This window comes from Rhincodon typus, chromosome 30, assembly GCF_021869965.1.
Source record: "Rhincodon typus isolate 14 chromosome 30, sRhiTyp1.1, whole genome shotgun sequence".
Lineage (NCBI taxonomy): Eukaryota > Metazoa > Chordata > Chondrichthyes > Orectolobiformes > Rhincodontidae > Rhincodon > Rhincodon typus.
In genome coordinates, this window is record NC_063361.1 from 1,827,518 (window position 1) to 1,838,515 (window position 10,998).

Sequence of the window (10,998 nt, forward strand, 5' to 3'; positions counted from 1 at the left end):
TTTAAATTTAAAGTGGAAGGTCATCCTGCCAATTTCAGATTGTATGTAACTGTGCAAACAAAAACAAATAAATAACTGCAGATGTTGGAAATCAGAAATAAAAACAGGAATTGCTGGGAAAATTCAGCAGGTCTGGCAGCATCTGGCAGGATGTTAACTCTGCTTTCTCTCCACAAGTGCTGCCAGACCTGCTGAATTTTCCTAGCAATTTCTGCTTTTGTTGGATGTAGGGATGGGCAAGAAATGCTGGCCAGCCAGCGACGCCCACATCCCACAAATGAACAGAGAAAAAAAATGCAGTGTTGGAATCAAGTTAAACAATTCCTTAAATAAAGGACTCGTTTATTATGGACAAAAATTACTCATGCAAAGATAATAACATTACAAAGCTTTCAGGTAGAACCAGACCCAGGATACTATGGCATTTGATAGGGTGGTAAGGTTGATGGGTTGGCAGAGTTTAATGTTCAGTGTAATGCCATGCTGCTTTCAGCATAAACTCAGCCATGGACAGATCATGCTTTCTGATGGAAACATAAATATCGTCATTAATAGTGCCACACCTAGATAGCACATAGCCAAGCAATGAGAATTTTCCAACAAGCTTGAGGCTGGTGCCATTAATAGTTACGTCTGATGATCCAAAGCAGGACATATGTGCTTATAAATGACTCATATCTTGCAATACAAAGCTACATTTCAAAAATTTTACCAATGATACCAAAATTGGAGACATGACAGTGAGGACGACACCAATTGACTACAACAGAAAATAGATTGCCGAAAATAATGGGCAAACAAGTGGCACGTGAAGTTTAATAGAGATAAGTGTGAGCTGATGCACTTTCACAAAAGGAATTGGGAGTGGCAACATAGACTTAATAACACAATTCTCAAGTGTATACAGGGAGAAAGTGACTTGGGAGTTTGTTTGCCCAAATCTTTGAAGTTGGCAGAACATATTGAGAGAACAAATAGCAAAGTGTGTAGGATCCTGGGCTTCATAAATAGAGGTACTGTGTACAAAAGCAGGAAAGTTGCAACAAACCTTTCTAATGGCCTGATTAGGCCATAATTAAAGTATTGAGTCCATTTCCGGTCACCACATATAAGTTAATATAAACCTATATTTATTTATAAAAATATGATTTTTTAATATTCTGTTTAGTAGGCAGCCATCAAACAATTAAACATTTTTAAAAACAGTTAACTAGATTAAAATGAAGGAGCCAATTACAAGGTTTTCTTGAGCGAAAGATACTCTCTCCTAAAACATAATAACATACAATATCAAATGTACACACAAGCACAGGTGATAAGTTTTAAGAAGAATATTTGGTGCAGACAGGGAGAACATATGTTATGCAGTTTAAAAGTCCTTAGAATCCTTGAGATTTTATATTTTTAACCTAGGACTCATGTTATTTAATTATTGACTTGTATCCTCAGCAGTAGCAAATTTTGTAGATATCTTTGACTTCTCAGAGAGTGATTGTTTCCTAATTTCAAGTGTTGTTGTTGGGAAGCTGAGAGAAAGTGTAACATTGGACAAAATTGGACATTCTGAATTGACCCACAGCGGAGAAATTGGGCCTGACGGAAACTTGGCTGAACTAAATTAAACAGCAGCTATCAGCTACAGAGAGCAGTGGAAACAAAGGACAAAGAGGTCACAAGAGTTCAGAGGGAGTCTATTATAACCAGCGGAGGGTTGTGTATTGGACAAATATCAATCAGACTTTGTGGCACCTTGACTTCCAGACAGTGCCTGAGGTCACGCACTTTATACATCCCTGACATGGCAACAGTGAAGGATGGTGGCACAACCCCATTCCATGCTTTGAAACCTGCTCATGACTCCATTGGCGAAGGGCAACTGAACATTCGTGAAGAAATAGCAAGAACTGCAAAAGCTGGAGTCAGAGACAATGCAGTGTGGAGTTGGATGAACACAGCAGGCCAGGCAGCATCAGAGGAGCAGGAAAGTTGGCATTTCAGGTCTGGACCCTTCTTCAGAAATGTGGAAGGGGGAGGCAGCTGGGAAATAAATAGAGAGAGGAGAGGTGGGGCTCGGGTAAGGTAGGTGGGATGGTGATAGGTGAATGCAGGTAGGGACTGGTGGGGATTGGTCAGTGGTATAAGAACATAAGAACATAAGAACTAGGACCATGAGTAGGCCATCCGGCCCCTTGAGCCTGCCCCACCATTTAATAAGATCATGGCTGATCTTTTTGAGACTCAGCTCCACTTACCCGCCTACTCACCATAACCCTTAATTCCTTTACTGTTCAAAAATTTATCTAGCCTTGCCTTAAAAACATTCAGCGAGGTAGCTTCAACCGCTTCACTGGGCAGGGAATTCCACAGATTCACAACCCTTTGGGTGAAGAAGTTCCTCCTGACCTCAGTCCTACATCTGCTTCCCTTTATTTTGAGGCTATGCCCCCTTAGTCCTAGTTTCACCTGCTAGTAGAAACAACCTCCCTGCCTCCACCTTATCTACTTCCTTCATCATCTTATATGTTTCAATAAGATCTCCCCTCATTCTTCTGAATTCCAATGAGTATAATCCCAGCCTACCTAGCCTCTCCTCATAATCCAACCCTCTCTACTCTGGAATCAACTGAGTCAATCTCCTCTGCACCCCCTCCAGTGCTAGTATATCCCTTCTCAAGTAAGGAGGCCAAAACTGCACACAGTACTCCAGGTGTGGCCTCACCAGGACCCTATACAGCTGCAGCATAGCCTCCCTGTTTTTAAACTCCATCCCTCTAGCAATGGCAGACAAAATTCCATTTGCCTTTTTAATTACCTGCTGCACCTGCAATCCTACTTTTAGCGATTCATGCACAAGGACACCCAAGTCCCTCTGCACAGCAGCGTGCTGCAATTTTTTACCATTTAAAACATAGTCCATTTTCCTGTTTTTCCTACCAAAATGGATGACCTCAGACTTATCAACATTGTACTCCATCTGCCAGACCTTTGCCCACTCACTTAGACTATCTATATCCCTCTGCAGACTTTCAGTGTCTTCTGCACACTTTGCTCTACCACTCATCTTGTGTCATCTGCAAATTTTGACACACCACACTTAGTGGCCAACTCCAAATCATCTATGTAATGATGGGTTAAATCAGGGATGGGTGGGGTGGATAGGTGGGAGAGAAGATGGACAGGTCGTGTCAGGTCAAGGAAGCGGGGATGAGAAGGAGGATTGGACATGGGATGAGGCTGGTGGTGGGGAGATTTTAAAACTGGTGAATTTTATGTTTAGAGATAACAAGGTGTAGAGCTGGATGAACACAGCAGGCCAAGCAGCATCAGAGCAGCAGGAAAGCTGTCGTTTTGGGCCTGGACCCTTCTTCAGAAATGAGGGAGGGGAACAGGATTCTGAAATAAATAGAGAGAGAGGGAGGCGGATGGAAGATGGATAAAGGAGCAGATAGGTGGAGAGGAGACAGACAGATCAGGGAGGCGGGGACGGAGCCAGTAAGGGTGGGTGTAGGTGGGGAGTTAGTGTGGGGGTTGGTCAGTCAAGGGAAGACAGACAAGTCAAGGAGGCGGGGATGAGGCTGGTAGGTAGGAGGTGGGGGTGGGGCTTGAGGTGGGAGGAGCGGATAGGTGGGAGAAAAGACAGACGGTCAGGGAGACGGGGACGAGCTGGGCTGGTTTTGGGATGCGGTCGGGGGCAGGGAGATTTTGAAGCTTGTGAAGTCCACATTGATACCATTGGGCTGCAGCGTTCCCAAGCGAAATATGAGGTGCTGTTCCTGCAACTTTCGGGTGGCATCGTTGTGGTACTGGAGGAGGCCCAGGATGGACATGTCGTCCAAGGAGTGGGAGGGGGAGTTGAAATGGTTTGCAACTGGGAGGTGCAGTCGTTTGTTGCGAACCAAGCGTAGGTGTTCCGCAAAGTGGTCTCCAAGCCTCCATTATGATTCTATCCCATTTAATACAGTGGCAGCACCACACGACATAATGGAGGGTATACTCAATGTGAAGATGGAACTGTGTCTCCTCAAAAAGACTGCAATGGTCACTCCTACCAATACTGTCATGGACAAATGCATCTGCGACAGATAAATTGGTGAGAGTAGGATCGAGCAGCCTTATCCTCTAGTTGATTCCCTACCACTTGTCACAGATCCATTCTAGAAGTAATGTCCTTTAGGATTCTGCCAGTTTAGCCAGTAATAGTGATACCGAATTACTCTTGGTGATAGACACTGAAGTCTCTCAACAAGAATACATTCCTTGCCCTAGCTACCTTCAGAATGTCTTCTGAGAGAGCATGGTGGGTGGTAATCAGCAGGAAGTTTCCATGCCCATATTGGTCTTCTTGATGTCTCATGGCAATGTTGACCTCTTGACTCCTCTAGTGGGTTTATCCCGCCACTTAGACAGGGCAGACACATGACTGTGGTGGAGGAAATTGGGGTGCTGGTTTTAAACTAAGATTTTGGAGGTATTTTATTCACTCATGGACCTGGGTGACACTGGTTGGACCAGTTTTTATTGGCCTTCTAGGTGCCTTTGAGAAGGAAGCCGCAAGCTGTCTTTTTGAACTGCTGATGTCCATGTGCTGTAGGTAGACCCACAATGCCATTAGGGAGGGGATTCCAGGATTTTGACCCATGTATGTCTATGTTTGGTTGCCTTTTAATGTCTAAGTGGTTCGTTCATGTGATAGACCTGATACCTAATCACAATGTTCATGATATTGTTTCATTTGCTGTTGCAAAGATTTTGATCAAATTGAAGCCCTTACTCTCCAGGAAATGGCATGCAGATAAGTTTTGATCTTTGTGGTGTGGTTATAAACCGTTGACCCCTCCTCCAGCCACATTGCAGCGTGTTTCACTTTGCCAGGAGTGGTTCACCTCAGTTTTGGAGGGAGTGCAAGGGCAAGCAACATTGAGAAACCGGGAGGATCAAGCTGACAGCCTCTCCACTCTATCAGTTTATGAATATAATGTTCCCTTTGTATCTGATCCAGAGAGAATTGCAAGGTACAGAGGGAGGCCATTCAATCTATAGGCCAGAATTTTCCCCTCCTTGCTGTGGTGAGAGTACCGAGATCAAGGAAACCTACTCCAACTCACTATCTCCACATCCCACTTCCAATTCTCCTCCCATCCAGTAAGAAACTAGATGGAATGAATTCCCAACAGAAAGAACAGAGCAAATGGGCAGCACGGTGGCACAGTGGTTAGCACTGCTGCCTCACAGTGCCAGGGACCCGGGTTCAATTCCACGCTCGGGTGGCTGTCTGTGTGGAGTTTGCACATTCTCCCCGTGTCTGTGTGGGTTTCCTCTGGGTGCTCCGGTTTCCTCCCACAGTCCAAAGATGTGCAGGGTAGGTGGATTGGCCATGCTAAATTGCCTGTAGTGTTCAGGGATTTGTACATTAGGTGGGTTATAGGGGGATGGGTTTGGGTGGGTGCTCTGAGGATCTGTGTGGACTTGTTGGGCCGAAGGGCCTGTTTCCACACTGTAGGGATTCTACGAAGTACCTTGTGGCTATGCTTTTCCATGCTATCCTACAATTGCTCCTTCTGTATAATGTTGTTACATGCTCCATGACCACTGCCCTCCTTGACCCTCGTCCATACAATTCAGCATCAGAGAACCACCAGGCTCACCACATCATCATGCCAGCTGTCAGACTAATTCAATCACCACAAAGCCTTCAACCATCTAGTAGTGGCTGACAGACACCTAGGCCGTGCATGCTTCGACTCACATTGTGCATGGGATAGCCATGCATTTACACTGATATAAAAATCTGCATATTATGGCTGTAAGTTTGCTTCCTTAAGTGCTGAGTTACAAGGCTACTGGCCTCTGTAATATAAACTGCTTCCTAGCGCAGAGGGAGAGGCATCTCGTGATGGTGGGACATTGATCAGAATATGGATGAGTCAGATAGGGTGCGGTCATATGGTACCGTACTAGATCAACATCGAAGCTACAATGTTGCCAACTATTCACACAACAAACTCTCTGCATGTGCTTCAAGCAAATAGCAATGTGTGAAGGTCAAAGCCTTATTGGGGTGAAGGGGGACTATGGACAGTAAAAGGGTAATGTCACAGTCAAGGGACTCATCTGATTACAGTTCAGATGTTTGGCCAAGGTCAGCCCTGAAGGCTAAGTGCAACCTGGGGATTACAGATAAGTCATTTAAGGTGCTGTTGAGATGGCCAAGTGTGAGGTGTGTGACGGTCAATGTCACAACCTACAGGGCTAGTGCACTGGAAATCAATCCCCCCCTATTCCTGGTGTAGCAGCTTCCTGGATGCTAAAGCACAGATAGATTGCTAACTTGGCCAACAGCAAGGGATGCTGGGTACATTGGCCAGGTAAAACTCTGGAATCACAAAAACCACACATCAGACACAGTGCAAACACAGCAGCTAGATGCTAATGATATTAGCATAATGTAAAGGGCAACAGTTATTCTGGACAGAAATAACCCCAGAAATTCATCCACTAAACGACGGACAGCCCAGACAGAAAGGTTCTGCTACACAAAGAAACTAACAGAGGAGCATGCCATCTAATGATTGACTCTTGTTCCAAACAATTAAGTGTGTCTCCCTGATAGGCCAGGACTATAGAAAGTTCCAGAAAACCTGCAGATGTCTCCTGTACAGTCATAATGACTGTGGCGATGTCTCCCAGAATTCCGCTGTGATGACTCTCAGCTGCACTCTGGTTCACTGTTATTGTGGAAACTAAAAGCTCATGGAGTAAGGGTAATATATTAGCATGGGTAGAACATTGGCTAGCTGGCAGGAAGCATAAAAAATACATGAATGTATCTAATTGGCAGGATGTAATCTTTTCAAAGATGTACTCGTAGGACATGATTGTCTCTGGCTAGGCCAGCATTTATTATCTGTTCCTATTTGCCCTTGAGAAAGTGGTAGTGACCTGCCTTCTTGCACTGTTCTATGTGCTAAATGTAGACCCAAAATGCTGTTATGGAGAGAATTCTAGACTTTTAACCAATCGGGGTCTATGCTGGGGCCTCAACATATATGGTTTATAACAATGACTTAGATGAGGGGAATGAAGGTATGATATCTAAATTCATAGATGTCATGTTTTTGTGATCAAGACATAGAATTTGCAACAAAAACACTAGTTGCTGGAGAAACTCAACAGGTCTAGCAGCATCTGTGGAGATAAAGCAGAGTTAACATATCGAGTTCAGTGACCATTCTTCAGAACAGTTCCAAAATCAAAACATTAATTCTGCTTTAGCTCCATAGACACTACCAGACCTGTTGAGTTTCTCCAGCAATTTCTGTTTTTGTTTCAAATTTCCAACATCCACAGATCTTTGTTTTATCATAGATACATGAGGTGAGTAGACAAACATCTGACAGATGGAGTTTAATGTGGGAGAATGTAAAGTTGTTCACTTTTGCAGGAAGATTGAAAAAGTAGTGTATCACTTAATGGTGAATGACTGCAGAATTCCCAGGTACAGAGAGGTTTACAGGGATTTGCATGAGTCACAAAATATTCGTGTGTAGGAACAGCGAGTTATCAAGAAAATTAATGGGATACTATCCTTTATTATGAGAGGAATTAGACATACAGCTATGGATGTTCTACTTTGTTATAAAGGGCATTGGTGAGACCACAGCTTAAATACCATGTGCAGTTTTGGTCTCCTGATTTAAAGAATGATATAAATGCATTTGGAGTGGTTCAGAGGAGGTTTCCTTGACTGAATCCTGAAATGAGTAAATTATCTTAAAGGACAAAAAAAAACTGTGGATGCTGGAATCCAAGGTAGACAAACAGGAGGCTGGAAGAACACAGCAGGCCAGGCAGCATCTGGAGGAAAGGAGCAGTCAATGTTTCAAGTATTACCCTTCTTCATTATCTTATGAGGATAGATTGTACAGGAGTTCAGAATCATAGAATCGCCACAGTGTGGAAATAGGCCATTTGGCCCATCAGGTCCACACTTACCCTCCAAAGACCATCCCACCCAGACCAAACCCCCGCTTTCCTATCCTCTTAACCCTGCATTTACCATGGCCAATCCACCTAGCTTGCACATCCCTGGACAATTTAGCATGGCCAATCTATCTAGCCTGCACATCTTTGGACTGTGGGAGGAAATCAGAGCACCTGGAGGAAACCCACGCGGATGCGGAGGCAAATGTGCAAACTCCACACAGATAGTCACCCAAGGCTGGCATCGAACCTGGGTCTCTGGCGCTGTGAGGCAGCAGTATTAACCACTGAGCCACCATACTGCCCACGGAACAGTGAGGGGTGACTTGATTGAAACGTAGACGATCCTACCACTGGTGCTGCTGGGACCCAGAGAGCTCTGTGGCCAAGCAGATTAGCTGTTCGCACTCTGAGCTAAAAGAACATGATAGCTAATAGTTTTCAACTATTATGATGCAAAACTGAAAACAACATATACTGGAGATCACAGTGGGTCAGGCAGCATTAAGGTTTTCAATACAGATTCCAGCATCTGCAGTAATTTGCACCTATATTGTGATGCACAGCTCCCAGAATATACAAATGGGTCAGATCGTACTGAAGAACTCCTGTTACTTAAATAAGTACATGAGAATCACAGGCACTTGTGTGTCTGGGCTGACGATAAGCATATCAGCTTTAAACTGTAGCACTCATCCCTCAGCACACCATGCTGCGTGGGGACAGAGCTCAGGAAGATGCAGTTCAAGACTTTTATACCATCAAGCCACAGGCATGATACAGTGATCACATCCTGAGCACATCCATTAAAAGGGTATCACATACTTGCTGCAAGACATAACACAACTTCTCTGAGGTGGGATTTCCTCCACTTCCCCAAGCAAGGAGCATATATCCTGGTTCAGGTTAAATGAATCTTCATTTTGGTAATGTTCCTGTGGTAGAGGAAGAAATGTTGTCCAAAGACATCCAAAAACACTCCATGTCCTATAATTAGTTACCCGGGCTCTTTCAGATTCACTCGGAAAGGTAGATGGAGACTCAGATTAAATTGATGTCTGAGGGCAGGTATCTCTTAACAGTCAAGGCAATACTGAAGGAGTGCAACCCTGTCAGGCTAAGCTGTTACCTGAGTCTGTAGGAGGAAGGGTATTCACAACATTTGGACTCTGAAGCAAGAGTAATCCCACTGTTAAGGGAGACACAAATTCTTTCCACATTGGAGGTTGTAGGGTCACAGCATGGCAGTGAAGAGCTAGTCTGACTTGGCAGAGTCATTTCTGATGTGACGCTCAGGGACAGGATTGCATTTTCCAGGTACCAGTCATGATCTCTTTTGGTATTCAGGATTCAGACAAGGCCCCACTTAATATGAGTTTGTCTCCAACAAGGTATTTTAACTGATATTAGGATGCTTAGTTTATCCCTGGTAAGAAGAATCCAACGAATAGCTAATTATTATGAACTAATTTTACATTCCATAAGCAAATAGTTGTCTGGGCTAACATTAACCTATTAGTTACAACAAAGCAGTGCACTGGGACAGAGGAACAGGAGGAGGCCATTCAGCCCCTCAAGCCTGTTCTGCCATTTAATGAGATCATGCCTGGTCTGCGGCCTAACTCCATATACCTGCCTTTGGCCCATATTCCTTTGCTTAACAAAAATGTATTTGTCTCAGATTTAAAATGAGAGTGTTATCTGATTTAACATCAACTGCTGTTTGTGAAAGAGGGTTCCAAATCTTTACCACCCTTTGTGTGTAGAAGTGCTTCCTAACATCTCTCCTTAATGGTCTGGCATACTTCCAGGAAAGTGTCATGCTTTAAGTGATCTGAAGTAAGATGGAATCTGAGACCTTGAAACCCTCAGCTCACATGCTATGATATAAAGATAATATCATGAGCATGCCTCATACAATTACACTGTTATACTGACCGTGAGACAGAATATTTTAAGTTCTGTGAAGTTATGAGACTCTCGGGAATGGAGAATGAACGGTTGTTGACTTGCTTCCCACGCTGTTGAATTTGTTTGCAAACCGTTTCATCATCATACTAGGTAACATCATCGGTGCGCCTCTGGTGAAGTTTCACCAGAGGCGCACTGATGGTGTTACCTAGCATGGTGACAAAACAATTGTGAACAAACTCACCAGCCAGCAAGTCAACAACCGCATCAAAAACCCGAGCTATAAATCTTCTCAAAAATCTTGAATGGAAAATGAACGTTTACAGCACCAAAACTACTTAGTTCAACCATCCATTTTAGTTGTAATGGAAGCTGGTTGCAAATTAGGTGACTAACCTGTAATTAGGAGACTGATACATTCCAGAAACTTACAAAGGAGGTTTTATGGCTTTTTTAAAAAAAGTTTTTCTACCTTTTATTCTCAGGGCTGCAGGCCTCAGGGAAAAAGATGAAAAGGGCCCAGTCCAGGAGGTAAGGAGATTTACAGCACAGTTTGTGGGTAAGTGGGAACAAGTGTGATACTCGAAGGCCCAACGAGCTATCAAGTAGCACCCACCCCATTCCAATCTCACAATCTTGACAGTCCCAACAACGCCTCCCAGAATCACTGATTTCACCCCGTGAGCAATCACCAAACCCCATCCCTGCCATGAATTTTCTTCAACCTGCTGCGCCCCCCAAGCCATGATGATCTCAACCTTCCCACCTCCCATGATCACTGTAACTCCTCCTACTCCACAATCCTTTTCTCCAGACTCCACCGAGAAATACATAAATCAGCTAATTCCAACCATCGTAACCCTGTCTTTCTCTATCATAAATGCTGACATTTTCTCCAATCCTCTAACTCTCCCCAGTCTCCCTCCATATCTCTCAACCATCCCTTACCTCATCCGTCATCCATCAATCTACCCCCAACACAATCTCTACCCCTCACAAACACAATCTCTACCCCTCACAAACACAATCTCTAGCCCTCACAAACACAATCTATACCCCTCACAAACACAATCTCTAGCCCACCACAAACACAATCTCTAGCCCTCA